Genomic DNA, 23,548 nt, shown 5'->3' with positions numbered 1-23,548 from the left:
TGCAATTTAAGATCACCTGTTTAAGCTCACCATGACAGTTAATTCTTCTCAAGTTTTCCATTAAAAAGCAGACACTTGCTTGATGGGGCTGTGAGAAATCCATTTCCCAGATGAGTTTGATTCAGATCACATCTAAGAATCCTAAAATCTGTTTCCCACCCACCAGATGAGGGATGTATTTATTAGAGTATTACATTGCCAGTCCAGGAGTTCCACTCCGATCACCCACTGCCTTGCTTTCTAGAATCACAAGCAGTTGATTAAAAGGGTTTTAAAAGTTCCTGGATTTTTTTCCTCAGTTAGATTTGAGAATTCATCGTGCTCAGCTAGTAGAAGAGGCATTGCATACATGACTGAATCCAAGCAACCGCAAAACTCCCTGGAAATCCCCAGTGAAATGTCAGTCCAGGAGGTTTCATAGCAAGGTCTGGTTTGCTCTGAGAGGGCAGCAGAGGGTGCTGCCTTCCCAGGGCAGGGAAGGTCGCTGTGCAAAGGCGCTGCCAAACCGGCCAGGAAGCCCGTCAGCGCTTCTCCTGGGAGCTCAGTTTTACTTTTCTTTTATCTATCCATCTATCTATATTTTCTGGGCAAAAATAACCGTTCACGTCCAGGGATATTTGGTTTGCAGGAAGGACGTAGTGAGAATAACCACTTCTGCACTGTCCAGTGCGTGTTTTTAACTGTCACCAGCTTTACAGGATGTCAGTATAGGATCATGCTTTAGGAAAGGTGCAAACTTACTCTTAGAGCATTGACTGGTGCTTGGGAGAAAACCTTGGGTTTTCTTCCCAGGTTTGGCACAGGCAGATGGCTGAATGTGACAGATGGCTTCACCACTGTGTGCCTTAGTCGCTCTGTTTTCACAACAGATACCGCTCTTCTCGTCCTCTGCTATGAGTTTGGGGCTGCCTCCTGCCCCCATAACTCTCGGGGATGGGACATCTATTTTTCTCCCATTGGGGAGGTTTCCGTATCGTCCCAGACACTTCGACTGGAAGCCAGTCTGCCAGCTGGGAACCCAGGCGCCTGCCTCTGCTGCAAGGGGACGTGATCCATCTCTTTTCCCATCACCACAAGTGACAGCTTCTCTGCTAGCACGGTCTGAACCCATCTGGCTGGGCACTCTCTCTTTGCATGCAACAGTTTCCCTTGTTCTTAGCTGACTGATGACAGCTCAGAGCAGCAGTCCCTTCACACAGACCCAGCCCCACTCTTGTCCCTTGTCCCAGCTCAGCACGGAGAGCAGCCAAGGCAGGATATGGCCCATAGATGGCACTGGCCTTCCACCGTCAGTGTCCCTGGGCAGTGCATCTGCCCCTGGCCCTGCCCGGACATGACTAACCCAGCTTAACCCTTGGACTGCCAGCAACACCTACGACCGCGCAGTTCTTATGTCACCGTTTGGCAGTGGAAGTGGGTGGCTAAAGATGTCACCAGCAGGCTGCAAATTTTTATTTATTTTAATATTGTGTCAGGCACTTAATGAGGGAGCGCTTTAATCATCTGCCACCTGCAATATATGCAACCAGCAACAGGAGGCTCTCTGCCTCCTACACCAAAAGGGGCTTTGAGGTTGATCAGTTCATGTCAAGCTCCTCTGGTTCTGCAGTTTTCACTAAAATCGACTAGACCTCCCCCAGAGCTCTGCAAGTGTATGAAAACAGTGCTCAGGATTTTCCCCTTTTGGAGAAGGACTCTCAGTCTGAATGTTGGATCTGTTACAGCTCAAGAAGTCATGGCTTTCTTTTTTAATTTCCATGATGTTAGCACCTCGGTGCCCTAATTAAGATACAGACTTCATTGTACCACTGTATGAACAAGCAGTGAAACATGCTGTGGGATGTGAAGGTGTCTGTGCATTGGTGTCAGGAGGTGGGAGAGAGTCGACGTATTTTCCCAAGGACCTATGTCTTATCTGCTCCCTGAAGGAACAGATTGCTTTTTCATTGTGACCATCTCCAAGCTGATGTGCTGCATGTTGTTGAAAATCTGATTCTGACTGTGGGCAGTAAACCCTGTGGAAAATTTTAGCCTTCCGGCCGGAAGATGACCACTGACAGAGTTCAGAAGACAGTAGTAAACTGGTCCGGAGCTTGAGGGACTGGTTTGTGACAAAAGGCTGAATCAGATGGTGGGGAGGGTCTGATATGCATTCTTGGAAGATGCCCAAGGAGGGAGAAAGATTTTTTAGGGAACATAGAGAGGTAAATAACTGGAACTAAAGGGATGAAAGAGAGGGGAAATATAGGATGACTGTCACAAAAAACATGAGCCCTCTGAGCCTTTGGTATGTTCCTGTAGCCCTGGGAGTAATCCCATCACCAGGGTCACTAGGAAAAGACCTGAGGAGACTGTCTTCTGTTGACCCTAGAGAGATGAGCTGGATAGGACTCCAAGAGTCTTCTCTTTCACTGCCTTTCCTGTGATTATTTCTGTCATCCGGGGAACAGAGTTGGGTCTGCTTTAGAGTAACAAGGCTGCACCGGTGTGAATGGGAACTACGTGAAGTCAGGGTTTGGTCTCATCACTTGCATCAACCACAACCTGCTGGAGTCAGCGGGCTCTGCCTGAGGTGGCTGAGAGCCCTGGGCTTGAGGCAGATGGGCTGCGGCCGTTGTAGCCTAAGAGCAATAACTCCTCAACTGAAGATCAGTCTGAAGATCAGTGGTGAGCCCAGCATTTTTAGTCCACAAGTTTCAATTTACACATTAATGAGAAAGGTGCAAGGTGAGCCATGAAGAGTTCAGCCATGACTTTGGCCAGCTCCAAAGGAGGACAGGTCACTGGCTGGACCATCAGCTGAGATTTCATTGACTTGCATTTGTCCCTCCACAGATTACCTGTACCCCACCTTGGCCATGTCATTCTCTCCGTTTCAATTTCCCTGCATAGTACACGGCCTCACACAGGAATTAGGGGGTGCTCTGTATGGTAGTGAGGACTATGTGAGATCTCCTTCATTGGTAACCATCAAATCAGACTTTTTTCTAGTGCAATGCTTTTTATTTTTCTACTTTTCCTGTCCTGGGAATGACTTCTTCCCATGACCCCACCTCAGCTCCCAGCAGGAACCCAACATTGGAAAGCCTGGTGGAAAATGCCTGCCCTAAAGCACTCATTGGAGAAAAGGGCTGATTAAAAGGCGGGGGGGATCTTATTCTGAAAGTCATCATTGGGGCATATACCTTTCTTACTGACAAAGGGCCCCCTTTAGCGTTGCCTGCATCTAGTAAAGCCATAATACCACTGCAAAACAAGTTTGCCGCTTGAGGTTACAAGCTTTCACCCACTTTGCACCATTATATCCAGGCCCATAATCCATATTGCTGCTGGTTTTGACTGGCCCCGTTTCTGGCATGTGCATATTTACCCCAGTCTGAGGGAGAGGGAGGGTGGCACTGGAGATATTATCCCTGCCTGGTTTTGCAAATCTGCGTTCAATGTTGCGTGATGTGGTCACAGCTGCAGAGTGCCCAGGTCTCCAGCCAGGGCTTGTGCCTGCCCCTGCTTCTGGGCCAGGCAGGTTCTCCACCTCCCATGGCTGGGTAAGGGTGCTGCAGCATCCGATTTGTGTCGTGTTAAACTCTGAGCTCTTCCCTTATTCCACCACCTCCTCCCACACATGGAGAGATGCTGCCAGAACGCCAGAGGCACGGCAGCGGGGAGCCAGGCTTGCTCTCCTGCGCGGGGAGACAGGCAGACCGAGACAGTGCTGGGAGCAGTCAATGGAACAAGGGAGAGCCAAGGCTGCCAGACAGACGCAGACAATGTGCAGTCAACAGGCAGAGCTCCTGTCCTGCCCAGACGGACAGACAGAGACTATCAGGCTGAGGAGACGAGATAACCGAGCCTCCTCAGGCAAAGGGAAAGGATGTGGCATGGGGGAAGCACTGCCTGTCCTATCTTGTTCCTACTGTGAAACCACCGATGGGTTGCAGTGGGAGCAGGAGTGCACCTTAAATGCCCAGCGTGGCAGAATTCAGCTGGAGGCTGTAATGTCTGCGGGATTGAACACAGGCCTGGAGACGCGACGTGGGGAGGTGGGTGCTCTTCCGAGCTCAGCCTGCAGCTGGCTGTGCGACCTCAGGCAAGTCACTTCTCCCTGTGCTTCGGTTCCCCTCCATCTGTTGGGAAGGGGCCGTCTCTGTGACAGATTTGTACAACAGCTAGCACAAAGCTAATTCCCTGAATACCCTGGGGTCTTTACATGCTTGTTAATCACAGTCGGGCCCGTATTAACTTGGGAAACCCTGATGAACAAGAAATCCCTTCATCAGGAGTGTTACTGAGCAGAGACACCCAGGGCAGGCCCCATCATTTCTTGGCCAGCAGCCCTGCATCTCCTACAAGCAAAGCGGTGTTTGGCTTGGTCAGTTGATTTCTGCATGAGAGTTCTCCCCATGGAGCCGGCTTGTGCAGGAAGTTTTGCTGATGATTCAGCAGGTGATGCTGTTCCCTCTGAGTCACTCCCAGGCGGGCTAGGAGGGGGGAGATGATGCTAGTGGAGATGCTCTCAACCAGACCAGACTCAAACCTGATGGCTTAGGTCATTAATTGCGCTGTGATAGCTTAGGATACTACTTTTCCAAAACCGGTAAGAGGAATTGCTGCGTGGCTCCTGTGCTCCATCCCAAAAGCGGATTTGTTTTGGTGGGAGAAGGAAGGAGCGTGAATTTGCAGTCAGTGCAGTTGAAGGGCCTCAGGACTACTTTTGCTTGGCCATCCACTGAAAAAGACACTTGTTTCCTCCCTGGAGTTCATCACCTGTAAAAAGGAGATGGGGCTAGATGCTGAGAAAGCCATTCATTAAGGTGGTTGGACCACCTCAGAGGGACAATTAGGTAGCAGGAGAACATCTAAATTATAACAGAGTAGTAGCAAACAGGACTTAAATGCTGAAAATTTCTTGTTGCCCTGCACCTGCCTGTGATCCTTAGAAGCAGGAACCTCTGTGCTGCCTTTCCATTTTCGTATCCAAGGTTTCAGGGCCAAACATGGTCCTGCTGTAACTGTACGTTAGCTCTATAGGCAACATTCACAGACAACAGCAAATTCCCAATTCCTCTTCAGCTCAATGGAATCACATTTGCTTACACCAGCAGGGCTGGATCTGGGCCTCCACTGGGAAATCCCTTTAGCGTGTTGTTTTGGTGGCAGGCACAGGCTGCTGCTTCTGTCCTCCTTGCTCTAGCCTTCTGCCCTGCAAAGTCTGAACTCCTTGATCCTCCAAGTTGTTGGAGGGGTCAGGGGCTCAGCAAACCCCTTCCCTGCATGGAGCAGCCAGTTGGGCATTGAGCTTTTCCTTCACCCGCTGCAGTCACACACCAGTAGAGAAATGTCTTTAATCACCTTTGGTTCTCTGTCAGGCTCGGGTAAGGACAGGCACTGAGCAGAGGACTCCAGCGGCCTCAGATTCAGCCCATGGCTTGCTCTCATGTTCCCCAGAAACTGCTAGAAACTCTTCATACTCCACATACTGTCAACCGAGGGAGTGAGGCAGGTACCTCCATCCCAAGGGCAGCATTGAAAAACCTCGCTGGCTGGCCCATCCTCTCACCCTACCTCAGCTCCAGGATGTGACCTTGGGGCACGCCAAAAGCAGCCCGCTGCACTACTTGTAGAAGGTGTCCCAAAGGGATGCAGTGAGCTCTCTGCTCGCTCAGGACAGCACAGTGTGTGTTTGGCTGGTACAGACACCTCACAGAGCTCTAGCAGGGGTTGCTGATATCTCTGACTGGCACAGGGCTTCCCTGCAGGCACATTAGGGCTTTTGGGGCTCAAGGCAGCTACTGGTATCTAGGATGTTTCCTGAGAGGTTAAAATCTGCCCATCTATATAGGAACAGTGAGCCTGGAGCCTCAGTTACTGCTTACCAGCAGGGCCAAGAGCTCTGAACTCCAAACACCCTTTCCCTCTGTAATTATGTTTTATTTTTAGGTGTCCCTTCCTTTTTCTATTTCAAGCCTGCATCCTCCGCAGAGTAAACCGGAGAAGGTGCACTGAGCCGAACCCGCTGTGTTTGGGAAGCAGTAAAACGAGGCTTCTAAACTGGGCTCAGAGGCGTAGGAGCCATTGGCGAAGGCTGGCAGGGAGCCCTGGCACAGCGCAGACCACAGCTCTCCCTGCATGAGGCTGCGAGAGCGCCAGTCACTTCGGCGGTTGAGGGTGGGGAGAGCGGGGCGAGGGAGGCAGGGGGAGCGGGTGGACTGGGCTGTGGTTGGCATGGAAGAACGATGCTGTCTGGTCTTTTTGTGGAGCAGGTGGATGTGTGCACTGTGGACCTCTTACCTTCCCAGCTGGGTCTAATCCTCAGGTGGTTTGCACTAAAGAACCGAGTTTGCGGAGACTCGTGGCTTTAGCGGCGGGCCCAGTTCCATCTTTGGAGCACCAGTGAAGCTGGTGGTTGTCCTAGTTCCACAGAGCTGCACTGAAAATGGAGCTTCTCTTTCTTTAAAGCAACTTGCAAGCCCCTTCGTTTTCCGTTTGTATTTATATGACCTGGCATTGGGCTTGCTTAGCACTTCATGGGTTGAATAACACTATGATAGTGACAGAACATTTTCCGAACAGCAGCAAGAGGTCATGAGAGCTTCCTTCCACTGCAGACCAGTCACATCCAAGCCCTGGGAGGGCTCTTACCTAACTGTCCGTCCTCAGGTCTTTCCCATGTCCCTGCAGTAAGGATACTCATTCCACCGCAGTATCACCACAAGCTGTTGGTAGAATGAGCCAGGTTTCTCCTAGCTGCTTTTGGCTAAACAACCAAACTTCTCATTGTACTGCACCTCAGGGCTAATAAATGCTTATTAGCCGCAAATTCCTCTACAGATTTCCTCTTAACAGACTCACTAGGTCAGCCCTGACTTCTAGAAAACCCCTTACAGCTGAGCTGAGCTGCATGCAGGAGTCAATGGAGTCCCTCCACTTTGTTTTGCCAAGAGACTTCAACTCTGGCTGTCCCAGTGTAGACTCTACCCTGCTTCCCGACCGAACAGCCTCTGCAAAGACAAGGGGAGAAAGGGAAGAGGTGTTGAGCTGCTTTTGCATTCCCCCAAGCAATGTTCAGGCTAAACCAGCCCCTTACTCTCAGCATGAATTTAAACAGCCTTGGGAGTGCCCTATGTTGTAGCTGGCTCCCATGGGACACTGCTGAACCTGGAGCAGCCCAGAGTCTCTGCTGCATCACAACCTGGGCTGCATCTCCGTCCCGCTCCCATCTTTGTCAGCCTGGCCTGTTGCAGGCTTCTGGAGCTTCCGGGGTCCGGAGCTGCATGTGAGACAATGGTTGGGCCTGGGATAGCAGATTTACCATTGCAGATGGTTTTAGTTAGTGCTCAAGACACATTAAAGCCAGCAAGGGTTTATATTTAGCTGGGCTTCTTTAAGAGGAAAGCCTTTTATCCTCCTGGCTGGTCATCCATCAAGCCCTTGGGAGGGCGGGGTCGTGTCTCCAAATAGATCCCACGGACAAGCAGCCACTGTGAAACCACATTTCCTCCTGGGAGGGCCCTCCAGAGACAGGCGCTTACTGTGGCTAGGCCTCTGGTCGCCAGCGTTAAAGCAGGCTGGTCACGGGAGCTGGCAGGAATACAAAGCAGAGGCAGGGACATAACCAACTCGGGTACTGTCTTGGCATCACGGCATTTAAGCTGCCTCGTAGCCCTGATCCTACAGTTCTTGCTTCTACTGCCTGGAATGGAAATTGCAGTTAGAAATTTTCATCTGTTTTTAACCAACAAATAACACTTGGAGCTGGTCTAGTCATGAATCTAGTAGCTACTGGGCTGTAAATCTACTGGTCTACTGGAGAGACAAGCAGTTGCACCACTGTAATGGAGTCCTCTGAGATGCCCACTACAGCTGACGACAGTTTTGCTGTTTCTCAGGGCTGCGAGGCTTATGCCATCTTACTGGTCATAGCATCACTGGCATCAAAATTTAGGTGGCAGCTAAAGGGAAGATGCTGATGGTAAGGAAAGTTTTATAATGCAATGCGAGGTAGCTCTGCTGCAAAGGCCCCTGGAGAGTCCTAGCTGCATGTTTGTCACTAGGCATTCACCTCTGAACACAGCCCCTTTGACAGTTTTGTTGCATTTCTGGGTCTTCAGGTAGCATAGATATATCATTGCCATGTGGATCTTCAAACTAAACACCATGGCATTCCTCTTGGGAAGGCTTGCTCTGCCAGGGTCCTCCTGACACTGCTGGGGCATTGCTGCAAGAAGTTCACAGTGCTAATGCTTTAGCCATGACAGAAAAATTCAGTGAAGGAGAAACCTGCTGTCAAGGACAGGAAAAGTTACTTGGCTGGAAGCTCCTTTTACTCACGCCAGTATAAATTTTAGTGGATTTACTTCAGGTTTATATTGGCATTGACGAGAGGGGAGTTGGACCCTGTTTCTGTGTTTCACAGCCCTTGTGAGAGCATGAGTGCATTTGATCATTACAATTCCCTTGGCTTTTCCCAGGACTGTGTATCACTGACGTTGTTTTAATTGCCACAGATGGATTTGGAACCCCAAATTGTCCTGGTTCATTCTAGCGACTGCAATTCCCACCACCACCAGCATGGTGCTCTACCCCAGCAGTAGCAGAGGGTGATTTTTTAGGCTCAAGGACATCGATGTCTGAAGTACATAGGGTAAATTACAGCTCTGGGGCAGCAGGACCCATCTTGAATTACACTGCTGATTCTAAAGAGGTTCCCTCTCCTGGGAAACTACCAGGGCACTTGGGAGGGGCTCTGTGTGTGCACAAGCAAAACCAGTTTGGAACTGGAACCAGTCTGAGATTAAACCATTTCCTTTGCTCTCTTTCCAAGAATGAACTTTATTTTTCCAGTTGATCTGAAACAGGGAATATTGGGACTTGGGTTTTTTTTTTCTCCTTCCTTGTGTCTGGATGCTTTCCCAGAAAAACACAGAAAATGAAACATTTATTTCTCTTCCCAGTGAGAAAGTTTCTTCTCTTCTGGGAAGAAGTGCAAGGGTTGGACTAGATACTATCATCCTTGCTTTGTGAGGAGCAAATGCAGTTAGGAAACGCATAGCCTGGCCACACAGCCCACCGTCTGGTGAAAAAGGCTAAAGGGCAAGGTTGTGAACACGCCAGAAAATCTGTACTTGTGACTGGAGAGTGTATTCATTCATGACAGCTCCGCACACTTGGAGCCCTTCAGATTGCAAGGCCTCTGTGCTTTGGGGAGAAGAAAAGGGACAACTTTCCCACTGGAGGAAATAGGGAGATACACAGGAAGGAATATGTTGATTTAACTCTCGCTGGATCAAGCAGTGGTTCAATTCCAGTTTCCAGGCAGGACCCAGTGCCAAGGCAAGTGGCTGCTGCAGAGAAGGCGTCATTGGCTCAGGAATGATCTTACCATAATGCCTCCTGGTCAGCCTTGGGGGTGGCTCGTCTAGTCTGGCCTCCAGTCCCTTCCAGGGGAGAAAAATGAAGGCTCTGCAGCTGTGTGTCCTATTATAGTTCTCTGCCTTCCTGTGATGGAGATGGTGCAGCTTACTGGGGAAGGAAGTCTCCTAGGACTCAGGAGATATAGCACCTCATTCTCTCTGTGCTTTGCTCAGATGATTTGCTTTCCAGGTTTCCCATTTCATGTCTTGCCTTTGAGGTAGGGGCAGTCTCTTCGCTGAGGGCCTGTAAGTGCCTCTGCAATGCAAAGAACAATAGTGTTACTAAGTATTCCAGTATTATCCTACAATTTTGCCCAAGACCGGCTGACAGTGACCCAGCCAGTGAGCAGGTCCAGCTCTTGAGGACCACACAGGGCTGTGGTGTGTGCTTTCCAGGGGAGGCCATGCTGCCTTGGCTCCCTTCTCTTGAGGATCAGTTTGCTGTGACAGCCAGTGCACTAAAGGAAGGGGCTGACAATTCTGTTTTGCTCCCCACCTCCACTCTCCTGCTTTGAAGACCTCCCAGTAAGTAACCCAAGCCCAGAGCTGTGGTGGCAGATGCTGCTGGGGAGGAACTTCCAGTCTCCGAGGCTCTAACCGCCCAAGGAACCAGCCTCTTCATCCCCACAAATTACAGGCTCCTGCCTGCCCTTTAGAGACGAGCAGGGAAATGGATGAGAGAGAGCATGAAACAATCCCCCTACCACCAACCAGCCCCCTGCGCACCCCTCCTCTCCTCGAACCCGTTATCTCGGTTGTGAGACGAAGCTCTCGGCAAGGCTAATGTGGTCTCCTCTGTGTGTGCGTGGATTAACCACCCCCAGGGAAGGGCTGCACTGATGTGTGAGTGCTGGAGCCAGCGTGAGACGGCTGTAAGCGCTAGCTTACCACAGTCTCCCCTTCTTCCACCCCTCTCTCCAAGGGCTCAGACACAGGCGTGTTGTGACACCTCCGCAGCGGGTGAGGAGAGAGTTTGAAACGTAGCAGGCACGATACAGGAAAAAAACTCATGTCAGGAAGGATCCAAGCAGATGCTCAGGGGGCTTGTTCACTCCCAGTCCCCCCACAGCAGAGCAGATCAATGTGCTGGGGAGGGAGGTGGGTGTTTTCTCTTGCTTCCGCCAGCAAGCTGCAGCCCTGGCTAGCTGCAGAGTCTGGGCATTAGCTCATCCTGTGCAGATGGGCAGCATGAAAGTCTCTTGTGGTTAAGGTATTGTGCTGAATTCAGGAGCTCTGGATCCAAAGTCCAGCTTTGCTGTGGACTCTCTAGGTCATCCCCATGCCCAGTTCCTACCCATGAAATGGGGAAATAATTCAGCTTTTTCACTGTCCTTTCTAAGGCCCAGATCTTCAAATGTGCTCGGCCTCCAACTTCCCACTACCCCATGAAGTCAAAATGTGCCTTCCAAGAATCTGGACCCAAGTTCTTTGGATGGGGACTCTCCCCACTCTGTGTCTTGTGCAATGGCCTCTTCCCCTCAAAAAGCAGGTATGGGCAGAACCATAATCCCATTAAATAATAACACAGATACACATCAGCTGGTAAATGCTGGTCTCCAGCTCTGGCAATGGAAATTAAATTCAGGTCCGTATGAAAGATGTTGAATCTCACAAAGCCTCAGAATAGGCTACAAGTGGCAGGAGCATAGTGTACATGGGCAAACCAGCACCAGACCTGTGTCCCAGGGCAGTTACCTGTGCAAGGAACCTCAATCTGGGGCTCAAAGCCAGAAGGCTGGTGAGAAAACTCAAGAACTAGTGAAGAAAGGTGGGTGGCAAGGCCAAAACCTGGAAAAGGTGATACTGAAACAGTAAAGAGCTTGGATGAGGTGGCACAGGGGAGACAGGCTGGTGCTAGCGAAGGAGCTTTTGATGGCGTATCAGTGTCTGAATCGGCAGCTTTGAAACCGACTGGAGGCCTGGCTGGCTGTGTTCTGTGGTGATGGGTTCCTCTGGAGTCAGGCTCCACGACAAGCAAGCTCGGATGCTTTGCTGACTCTTTTCTCCGAGCTCTGGTTGTAGCAAGCGGTGCTCTTCACTGGAGTTCAGCTCAGGTCCCCTGGGAGCTGCCCCGTTCACTTGGAAGCTGGGAGGAGGGAGGAACGTTTAATAAGGGCAATGTCCAAATTAGGAGGTGAAGGAGGGCTGCAGATGCTCATAAATACTGCCCTGCTTGTCAGAAATGCTGTTCTTCGGCTGTTACTGCAGCCCCTGATTTACGAGCTGGGCTGTGCGCCAGACAATGTGTTGCTGCCAGGCAGGAGGAGATGCACGCGCGTGTGTGTGTGTGTACCTATGTGTGTGTGTGTACCTATGTGTGTGTGTGTACCTATGTGTGTGCGGACACCTTCATATGGGCAAGTTCAGTAGCGTGGCGCAGGTACGGACTCTGGCTTCAAATTGCTTCTCTCCTGTCAATCAGAGGATTTCCAGACTGTCTGAAAGACCAGGCTTTACAGGTAGATTGGGACAAAATTTTCACTGCATACTGGACTCCTCTCAGCTGGTCAGTCAATCTGCCTGCCTTATCTCTTTCTCAATACCCCGTCACTGCTTTGCCTATGCATTGTCGGGGAAGTTCCCTGTGTGTAAGAAGTACAGGATCAGTGGGTTTGTGAGACACACACACAGTTCAGTTGCATCAAATCCTTTAGATTAAACTGCTGTCTCCCAGATATGAAAATATCCTTGATATTTTGGCGTTCGCAGACTGTCTCAGAGCTAGTTTTAAATTGGCAAGTGAATAAGGTATTGTTTAATGCAGGGATTTGGCCTGAATACAGAGATTGTCCTAAGCCATATCCACTCTCCAAGTCCAGTGCCATTGTACAGTCATCCTGTAGACAAGCAAAATCACTAAAAGACAGTGGGTTTGGTAGTTCTCAGCAGTACCCTAATTTAACTCTCACTGAAGTCAGTGGGAGGTTTTCTAGTAGCCTCTTCTTCGGTGGCAGCAGGGACAAGCTGACACTGAACACTTGCAAAGAGCTTTTTGGTTTCACACCAGCAGGGCTGCACCGGCTTGAAAACTGGATTAACTTCAAGACCGCCAATTGTGGCTTATTGATTGCCAATTGTGGGCAAGACTGCCTGCCTAAAGGATGGGGTAAACATCTACTAAAGAACAAAAAATGAGACCTTGTCTTCCTCTTGATGGAGTGAATGAGCTGTCAGTAGGGTGCTACGGCTTGAGCTGAAGAGCTAAACCCCTAAAACTGTAAGCTACCCTACCAACCAGACTGTAGATTTACGTGGGGCAGGCTCATCCTGAGTTACACTCACTTCTCTCTGCTGACTGGTAGGAGATGTTTGCAGGTGGCTGCCCATTGGGAGGAATGTCTACAGCATGACATTTGGGAAGTGTGTACTCTTGGCCTTTCCTTGTCCTTGGACCCTTCAGTCCTGGACAGAGCTGTGCAAAAAGAGCACCGAAAGAAACCCTCTATGCCTTCATTTCTCAGGGGGCAGTTCTGCTCCCCAGCCTGACTCTAGATGGAAAGATTAACAAAAAGAGCAAGAGCTTTTACTCTTTACAACAGCTCCTGGAAAGAATTAGCATCGCGAAACAACAGCCAAGCATTTTGCCAAGCCTGAGCAGTGTTTACACGCCTGAGTAGGGCTCACTGAAACAAACCGTAAGGCAACACGGGACAGCGCCGTCTGCTGACTCCAGCCATAAAGACTCCAAGAGATGGCCAATTTGCCACGTCCTTTGGTAAGATGTACTAACTTAATTACCTTCTTTGTTAACAATTTGCAGTAGTTATTTATTCATAAAATCCACTTACTGTGCCATAAATTTACACAGTCAAGCAGCAACAGTGAGGAGGTTTTTTTCCCTTAACATCCCCCTAGGGTTACCCTCAAGCATGCTTCCTACATGGAGACTAGCCCACCAGTGCCTCAGTGACTGCTGGGCTGAGTTTCACTGAGTCATCACTACCAGCCACATTCATATTCCCATTTCAGTTTGCCAATTCACGTTTTATTTAGCAACTGGCATGACTCACCCATAGGATGATGACAGTGAAGAGATCAAGTGATACTGACATTTAATACTCAGGTTCTTAGGGCCAAACACTTCCTATACTTCTTCACTTACATCATGGGCTGAAGAATTATGTTTGCCATTTACCATCGCCCCAGAGACGAAGGCATGGATGCCTTCAAGAATGCACAGAGGAAGCCTCAGCCACTGCTCTGGAGCAGGGGAGAGAAGGACGCATCAAGCACAGAACCCGTGTGGCTGAGCATTAGCCAGAGCTGTGCAACATCAGTTACAAAACATGAAACTGGGCTGAACTTTCCTGGTTTCAGGTTTCACATCATGCTTTGGGCTTCAGCCAGATACCTTGAGCCTGGACTGGGGAATTTTGGGGGGTGACTTCCAGCAGCTCTGGCAGTGTTAGTGGAGTCTTGCTGGTTTTAATATTTGTCTTACAACTCTTGTTTTTGGAAATCAGCCTATTGAATCTGCAGCTTCTGTAACGCAACATCAAGCAAACAAGTTTTTAGCCATCATAAAGCAGAAAAAACTCTCAAAACCAGCATCTAGTGTGCATTCTGTAAGTTGAAGGGGAAGAAAAAAGGAGTCTATTAGTAATTAATTCTATAGAAACACTCAAGATTGCTTTGCCATTTTGCCTGGCTAGACTGATGACATCTGATTAAGTGTGGATGGGAGGCCTATGATCATATGTCATTTATCTTTTTTAAGCAACTTAACCGGCTGGAATTTAGTTGCATCCACCTAAAGGGATTATAAAATGGGCATTTCATCAGTACTGAAACATTTTCCTGATTTCAACTATATTTTTACTGCAAGATGCTTCATCTTGATTTTATTGTATATGACCTCATTTTAATTTGATTTTTATAAAAACTACCATTTTAATCATATATTTTATTTATTACAATGTTTTATATTTGTATATATTGCATAATGCCTCATTTCATATTACATTCTGATGTTCTGACATGAGAAACTTCCAAGGAAAGTAATTTTGATATCCAAAATCTGTGTTTTTTCAAAGATCAAGAACATGTTTTTCTCTGGTTTGGGATGTAGTTTGGAGAGGAATGGTTTGACATCATTTCCCATGCAATGGAAATTTGGTCCACTTCACCAAATGCAAGCTCTATTTGCATTTCCTAAGTGCAGTGGGATCTTCATTTCAGAGCACGCCTCCCAGTGCCTTAATCCTAAATTCTTAATCTTACCCTCTACATGGTGCAGATATCTGCCCCACTTCTCCTGTGCTGGCAGAGTTGCCTGGAAGCCGTTCCCAGGATCAGAGGCAAGAGGTCCTGATGTTCCGCGAGCGCTTGAGGTGGCAGGTGTAAAATGCCTGTAGGTTTGTTCTTCTTGACACTACGGGATGTGCCTGCAGTGGCTCCTACCCTCCTTCTCCAGCTCCTGCAAGGCGCTCCCCTTTGATGCCGCTCTGCTCTGAGCTACTTCAAACAGCCTGGGAGGGTGGTTCAGCCAGGGCAGTAATTACACCCTTTGCAGCTCACTGGTACTGCAGCCCCTTTGAAGTGATTTTACCACCCAGCCTCGTCGCCAGGAGCCACACACACACGCACATACCATAGAGTTCAGTCTCCCTAGCAGCTCTGCCCTAGGGGCCCTATGGGAAGGTGGGAGTGGACGGGGGACAAGGAAATGAGATGAATGAAGGCTTAAAAAAAAAACCCAAGAAAGCCCATAAACCATCTACCAAATATTTTGTTAACCCTTCAAGTGCCCAAGCGCATCCCTGGTGAGGCCTGTGCATGTGCAACCAGCTGTTTCCACTCCTGAGCAAAACCAGACTGTGTCAAGAAGAGGTTCCTCATCAACTGGAAGGAATTGGGGATCTCTCCCTAATGCTGGCTGGCCCTGACCAGCTCCATCCTCTGGCCAGAGTGGCCTGGCACCGCCTGCCGCCCTTGGATGGACACATTCCCTATCATCTCTCACCAGGCTGAGTGCTCCTATTGCTCCCTGAAACTGTTCTGGGTATAGGCAAGGTGACTTCACTGGTTGCAATGCTTTGAAAGAGATCCTGCTCATGACATCTTCTTGTTAGCATGCTATACTCCTACTTCCATTTGTAGAGCCTCCCTGTAGACTCACTTACCTACCTTACATCTTTGTGTGTCGCTTGTGACCACAAAGTCTGAGGTTAGGTTATGTTGTTGTCCTCAGCCTGTCTCTCTCAGCTCAGTCTGGGCTCTCTATTCCATCTAGAAGAACTACTCACCCAAAGTGGCACAGATGACTGTAGCACAGCAGGCTATAAAGTGGGGCCATCCAACCTGAGATTAATGCAAAAATGCTGGACTACACTCTTCTCTTTGTAGGCTGAGCTGCAGGCTGCAGTGTAAATACAAAGAGCAAAGGAAACGGAGACCAGGATGCCCCAAGCCTGCTCTTGGCTCAATGTGAGCACCTTTAGGCATGCTGACTGTTAAGCACCGGTAGCACCTGTTCATCTATGAGAAATGTTGAACACCGACAGTAATCCACGGACCTGAAAAGATTGGAAGCGACTGCTCTGCAGCACCCGGCACCAGCTGCGCTTGGAGACAAGAGACTGAGTGAAATGGGCTCTTGTTGGGGCTTGGAAATGTCCGTGTTCTACCTGACCAGGAGCTCATGATGGCAAACAAGGATTGCAAGGGCCCCTCCCGCCCTTGCTTTGTTTGGTGGAGATCACAAACGTGGATGTTTATCCTCTCCTTTGGCTGCAGCCGAGTGTCTCCCTGATTACAGACACAGACCAATTTCTTTTGGCTTGGAAGTAGTTTGATTGTGCCCTGGCAAACCCTCCTGGAGCCACATAGTCCTAGACAACGGCACATCCCTCCTCCCCCCTCACCACCACCTTAATCACCAAGTCTACCATCAGCAATGCTCAAACATGCAATTGTCTGGCAGACACACTGCTGTTTTGAGGGCTGGTGAGGGGTAGCTGGAGGGAGCAAAGACATATGTGTGTGAACTGCAGCCTTCTGGCTTTTCATCTCCAGCAACACCGCAAGTACCACTGCATAATGCAGAAATGATCTTTGTTGACAGCCGGCATTCTAACAATTTAGGTTTATCCCAGCATTTCCCATTAACCTGGGACTACTGGGGCAACTAGTGATTGCTTGGGTTTGGATGGTCATCATATTCCAATTTTCCTGAAACTGGAGGTGAAAGCTCATCGTCATCTTCCAGTCCTCCACTGCTGCCTTGAGAAGGGCCGTCGTAGACCTCCATGTGCAAGACTGAATGCAGCCATGCAAAAGACAGGCCCTACCCAGAGCAAAACTTCCTGCCTCTCCCATCAAAGACAGCAGTATTTTGGAGGTTGTTCCACCAACGTCAAGGCAAGGCTGGTGAATCTCTGTGCTCATTTGAATTTTGAAGGTCTGGATGAGCCTGAAACTGATTTGAATTTGGTTTTGCAAAACCAAACATCGATGTATTGATTAACTAATGTCTTCCCATGAGCCTGATCTGCACTGTCCATGAGACCACCAAAGACACTTCGATATTCACTTACTCATTTAAACCGAGTATATTTACTGTTAAAGATAGGCTCAAGCCAAAGTCCTCATTCCCTTGAACATGGACATACCCTGACCTGGATTGTATAGCCTGGGGCAATCTCATGTTCGTTGTATTATATTTGCTTGTGCAATGAGCTTGCTTCCTTAAAAGAGATGCTGCAGCTATGAAATACAGCTGTTTTTTAAATTGCTGGTAGTGTATTTGCTCCGTAACAGTCAGAGGATACAAACAGCATGTGCACGCTGTCCTGACAGGCACAAGTTGGGTAATGGCTGTTGCTGTGACTAAAAGGCGACCGGTATGACTGGAGCTGGGAAGTGGCTTCCATATGGGAAGAAGCAAAATAAGTCTCCTGCTTGGAGAAGGGATTTGAAAGAGGGTATGATAAAGGTCTACAACATCATGTTTGTCTCAAAAACACAAGAAGTGGGGGGTACCTAATGCAATTATCAGGCACATATTTAAAACAACAAAAATACAGTAGAAGAAGCTGAGAGGGCATCCCAGGGGAAGGGCTGCTCCACACAGGCGTATTCCTCCCCTCCTTGCATCAACTGCTGATCCCTGACAGAGTGTAACCAGCGCCCAGGGAGCCCTTGGTCCAGGCTGATACGATTGTTTTTACAGCTCACGTTGCTGAGTGGCTCTTACCCCCAGAGCCAGGTTGCTGTGCATTCCCCATCAATAGTTCTCTTTTTGGCATGGAGATTTTTGTTATTTTTGTTTTACTCTCCAGCAAGAAAACAGGCGGGAGTTGGGCTGGGAAAGATTTTGCAAAGGCCAGAGAGACAGTGCAGGGCAGTTTTAAGAATAACATTGCTCACTGTAATTTATGGCCACTGAGAAAGTCCTTTTTGCCTCCTTGATAGCAGCAGGAAAACTCCTGAGCTGTAGAGAAGGCTCAGCAGCCTCTCACAAGCTTAGTCTGAGTGAGATTCCTGCTCCCGTTTGTGCTCCCAGGATGCCATCGATGCATGAAATTGATAAGCATGTCATCTGAGGTCGTAAGCTCTCGAGGACTGCCTTTCTGCTTTGCTTATAGGCAGCAACAATATCTGCGTTTGGGTCTCCTAGGCATCATTGCAACACACCATTAATTCTAATAACTACTACTAAAATGAGAACTGTGGCTTTGATTATTCAATAGTTGGGACACACTGGAAAACAAGGGGCATTTCCACAGCTATGGAAAGAAGTTCTTTGTTCCAGGCATCGGAGGTACCATAATGTCTAGTCAGCAACATTAAGGGAGGAGAGAAGGCAGGGCACGGCGGAGATTGCAAGAGGGGTTGTGGGACAAAACAAGGGCAGGGACATCAGAGGGGTGGAGGTGATCAGAGCCTGGAGGGTGGAGACTAGCTTAGGCAGCAGAACAACTTCCAGTGTTGTTTTCTGCATTTTGCACCTCCGAGTTTTTAGGAGTCTTCTGGTTGCAGAGAAAGCTGCAATGGTGTCAGGCAAGCCAGATGCAGCAGGTGCAAGATGCATCATGCTCCCTCCCTGGAGAAAGTTGTCTTTTTTTTGACATGATGACAAACAGCCTCAAATCATTGTAATTGAAACAGAATTATTCTCGTCTGTTCTTTTTCTGAGTGCCCAGCTCCACAGTATCTCTGTGCAAAGGCAGATGTGCTGTTTCCCCTGTCTGAACTAATCCCTGATCCCAAACTTGCTGAAATCAACAGGGAAACTTCCATCTCTCATTTTAATCTGGGCCTCAGGTTAGCTTCCCTTGTTTGCATGCTTTTGTATGCTGATAAAGGGCAAAGATAAACCTTTACAAATAATTAGGAAAATGTAAAGCCCTAATTAGGAAAATGCAAAACATAACAAGTTAGGAGGACTCCAGGAGGGTCACAAGAGACAAAGAGAGGCTGAACTAATGAATGAAACTCCAGGCTGGTGTTCCTGCACAGACGAACTGCTCTACGGTTGCTCTTGGTGGCTTAGAAGAAAAGATGAAGCCAAACTGGATGTAGAAGGAGCATGGAAGCCTGGTAAGGAGTGGGAAGTGCCAGGGATGCATGCTCAGAGTGAAACAGCAAGCGTGACGCCTAGGGATTACCCCTTACGTCAAACCAATGCCTGCCTACAGCATAGTCACACCGGAACCTTATTCCTTACAACTTTCTTTGGGGTGAGAAGAGCCATTTTCTCTAGCAGGCATCACGAAGCGCAACTCTGAGATTTACCGGGGACTGACACATCCTCTTGTGCCTGCTTTTCCACCAGCATCTCCTCCTGCCACTGCGGCCGTGGCAGCTCATGAGAGGGCTGGGACATTTTGGGGGAACGGTGGAGGCGGTGTGTGGGAGACTGTGCAAGCACGGAGCCGGAGCACTCACCTGTCTGATGTGTCAGCCTTTGATGCACACGCCTGAGGACAGATGGCTCAGCTCCTATTAGGACAACAGGGAGCCGTACCAAGCAGCCTGCCGGCTTCTCCTCCCAGCCCACCCTCCTACCTCTGACTGTCAAAAGCACCGTACCCACCACTCCTCCCAGCGCTGGCACTCCACGGCTCCTCGCTGATTTACCAGCTCCGTCAGCGACTTGGCAGCCGTGGGATGCTGAGTGCCCGCAGGGGTACGTGGGGGTGTGGTGAGCTGGAGACGCCCCGCTTGTTTATTTGGTTACCGTTTTGTGGTTTTCGAAAGGTGCCTGCAGGTCTGCAGGAGAATCTGCTGCGAGATGGGCCTCGCCCTGTTCCCGTCTCCTCCTAGGGCCCAGCCGGTGCCGCACGGGCTCCGGGTTTCCGTGTGTGTGTGTGTACATGTGTGTGAGAAACAGCAAGTGAGAGCAAACCCTGCAGAGGCAGAGACATGCAGAGCTGCATGGGGTTACTTCCATCTCCTTGCACGTTCTTCGACTTTGCCATGCAGCAGAGAGCAAGGGCTCCCAAGCACCCCATAATTAACCCTGTCCCTACCAGTATCTTTTGCAAGGTTAGAAAGAGGAGAGGACTTTCTTTACTTTCTTAATAATTGTAAAATCCCTCAGGCAAGGTTGGGAGAGCGGCGTATCTCCAGGGCTGGACTTAAGTGCAATGGAAGTGTCAGGCTATACAGCTGCTCCGCTTCCCACCGTCTAGAGTTTGCACCGCACTTTGGGAGATAATAACAAAGGCTACATCTGCGTCCCCTTTCTTGTCCTCGTAAGAAATCCATCTCCAAATATTATTCTTGGCTTAGCATGAGATACAAAGTGGATTTAAAACATAACAGTTAATTATGCCAAGAATTGCAGTTATGAACATTTGCATGATGCAATACTAGCTTATCCCATTTTGCATTTCTATTCCTCTTACCTGTGTGATGATCACACGTAGGGGCTCAAGCTGAGAGCAGAGATTCCTTCTGATAAAAATTGCACAGACTGCAAGAAACAGTTGCCCACCTGAGAACTCCCTAGAAAAGACAAGAAAGCGTGATCGTTCCCACTCGTGGGGTTTGAAGCACACAGGAAGGACATGTTTCCCATAGGCCTCACAGCTGAGAAGTCATGCAGATTTTCTGATTCCTGCTTGAGAAACTGAGCCACAAAATCATCCTTTCCCTCTGTTGCAAAACATACTTGCAGCACCACTGACGTGCAGACCCTTCTGGGGTGAAGGCTTGCGCAGTAGCACCGCCTAACAGTTTAGTAACACCTGATCCGAAAACTGAAAATAGAGGCGACATCTCTGCTACATGCCATCTGCTGAGCTGGAACCTGGCCCACGCGCTGCATCAGGTACTGCTTTTCCTACAGAGAGCAACAGGGCCGTATCAGTGAGCAGGTCCTGGGAGCCACACCGAGTTAGGAGTTTCACGCTGCCCAGAGGGGAGAACCCCACCTACTGAATCACCCTCCGTGCTTCCTGCAGCACCTCGCTCTTCCCCGTGCATCTCCCGCCAGAGACTGACCCAGCCCAGGCCTGCTGAGCCGCTTTGGCTGCAAACCCCACACATGAGATCAGGGGCTGATTTTCAGATCGTGTGCAGGAAGCACCGGGGGCAGAGAACCTCCTGCTTCGTAATAAGGGCACCGCTTAGACGCATTTGCCTGATGTCACTCAATCCCAGTGCAGCGTCAAGCTGCCATGCCGTGATGTCAGCTCTGAGAATGAGTTGCAGGGCTTAAATGTGGTTTCAGGACCCACAGCGCCGAGCCAGCTGGCAGAGAGGGGAAGGGATGGTTCCTGGTTTCTTATGTGATGACCTGCCTGTTTACAGGCTCCTAGTGCTTCATATTCCTCTTGTCTGGGCAAAAGCAGTTGGCATGTAGGCTTTGGGCTGTATGGGCTCTGTAGGTGCTGCACGCCCTGCTCTGGGAGGCAGGATGGGGATGGAGAAAGTTTCTGATAGCACCCAAGGCTGCTAAGTGTGGAAACATCTTCTGTTGCCGCTAAGGGATTGCTAGTGATCACAGCTGGTTCAGAAAGGTAGCACCTTTAATGCTGGTTTAATGTTAACCTAGAAGGGGAGTTGTACCACCTCCAGAGAAAGTCTTTCTTCTTGGGAACCAGATTTAGGGCTTTTCTTTGGAGGGCTCGACTGCTGTAGGCACGAGATGGGCAAGCCCTTCATTCGTGACCTGATATTGAGAGCTGTTTAGAATGGGCACTGTCTTTACTTTGGCTTTTTGCAATGCCAGCAGCATGGGATCGTCATCTCTGACTGCAGGCTTTACTGTTCAACAGATATTTGTAATGCTAATGAATAAACATCGCATCTGACCAGTCAAAGGGCCTCTGGCTATGAGGAGGATCTCCGCTCTGTGAGCTGCATTAGCGAAGAGTGCCATTGTGCGGGCCTAATCCTGCCTTCCTCGCTCATAGGAATTCAGCAGGGTGCACCTGCTGAGAAAACTGGGCTGGGAAGGAAAACTGTAAAATAAGCTGATCCATTTTCCCCTGGTGACTGCCTGCTGAGTTTAGGGCCTCCATGTGCTCCGTGTGAGCTGACAGGAGCCTCTCCTGGATTATTTGTCGAGTGTTGACGCAGGGTATTTATTTGCTGTTTTTACACAGACATGCATATTGGGAAGGTTCAGCTTGGTTGGACACTCAACTAGTGCAGCTGCAGTGTGGGAGAGGAGGTGGCACGGCCACCAGCAAGAAAGGTCAGAGGTGCTGGGGGAAAAAGGAGGTGGGAAAGTGACTGATCTCTTATCACCGATCACTGTCCAATATTGATCCTTTGTCTGTGTGAGAGCCAGACTCAGTGTCTGCAGAGGAATCGGGATACACCCAGTACTCACCCAGTTTGAGTCTTCATTCAGGGTAGGACTGAATTCATCAAGTTTGCCTTTCAAACAGGGCCAGGCCCGGTTTGGGGCTGTTCTCATGCAGGGCCTGGGGGCAGGAACTGCACAAGGTGAAATTTAATTTGCTGTTTCTGTACACAGACTTGCAGAATTGAGAAAGTTCATCTTGGCTGGACATTCAGATTTTGAGATTTGTCGGAAGCCAGATCTTAAAGCGAATACTTCAAGGGGAAGAGGGTGTGAGCAGAGAAGGTAGGGGAACCCATCAGTGATGAAGCAGGAAAACATTTTCATGTGCTGGAAAGTAGTGAAAGAACACGATTCTTTTATAGCTCTTTGTTTTCTAATTACCATGTGGTTTTATTGCATATATACCTGCTGTGAGTACCTGACCAATCCTTTAATCCCCACTGCTCTCTGGTATAAATCATGATTAACACAGAACTAGACATGAGGGAAAAAAAAGGTTCTTTGGTCTTTCATGGTTGTGCATGACTCCCCTGACATCTTCCTTGGCTTCACACGCTTCTCAGCTTTGGACAGCTCAGACTTGGGATGGGACCTGGGCGACCAAAGTTTCTTTACTTAACATCTTGTGTTTATCTAATGCCTTTCTGCCAACGAGCACAAATGCACGTTGCAAAAATTGGTGATTTAAACTGTGGTCCTGCAGCTGTGAGTCAGAAGAGCATCATTTTTATTATCCCCTTTTCAGAGATGAGTGGAAGCAGAGGCTATTTGCTCGGCGTCATGTTGTGAGGCAGTGGGATAGCCAGAAATGCAGCCCAGGAGTCTCCACTCCTTATCCCCATGTCTAACCACTAAGCGACAGTCGCAGTGATAGCTGAGAACAAGATCCAAGGACCAGCTGACCGGTCCCTTTGCTGTAAGTCCCCCAAGCCGGGAGCAAAGTCCGACATCCTGACTCTCAATTCCCTTCCTATCTCACACTCCCACCCACAGCTGGAAATAGAGCCGAGAAGCCCTGGCCAACAGCCCCTGCTCCAGCCACCAGCGCCTCCTCCACTCCCTGTAGAACACGTTTAGTCCTTGTCCCAGTGAGAACATCATGGTTGTCTGCGAGTTACTTTAAGTTGTTTTTTTGGTCATTTCCTTAGCGCTGCCCACTCCCAGAGCGGGGCTGGTTTTTGCCCTTTAATCCTTTAATACATAGCCTTGGCAGTACGTGGGGAGGCAGGAACTGTGCCGGGTCAGGAGCACGAGAAGGCGTTGACGGGGAGGCTGATCCAGTTCATGAAATCACATCTGAAACTGAGCAGTGCTCTCCCTGGTGACTGAGGGAAACAAAATGATAGATTGCTGTCTCCTTGAAGGCTACAATTTAGTC

Source organism: Gymnogyps californianus, chromosome 28, assembly GCF_018139145.2.
Source record: "Gymnogyps californianus isolate 813 chromosome 28, ASM1813914v2, whole genome shotgun sequence".
NCBI lineage: Eukaryota > Metazoa > Chordata > Aves > Accipitriformes > Cathartidae > Gymnogyps > Gymnogyps californianus.
The sequence above is the reverse complement of the archived record's forward strand: the minus strand, read 5'-3'. Positions refer to the sequence as shown.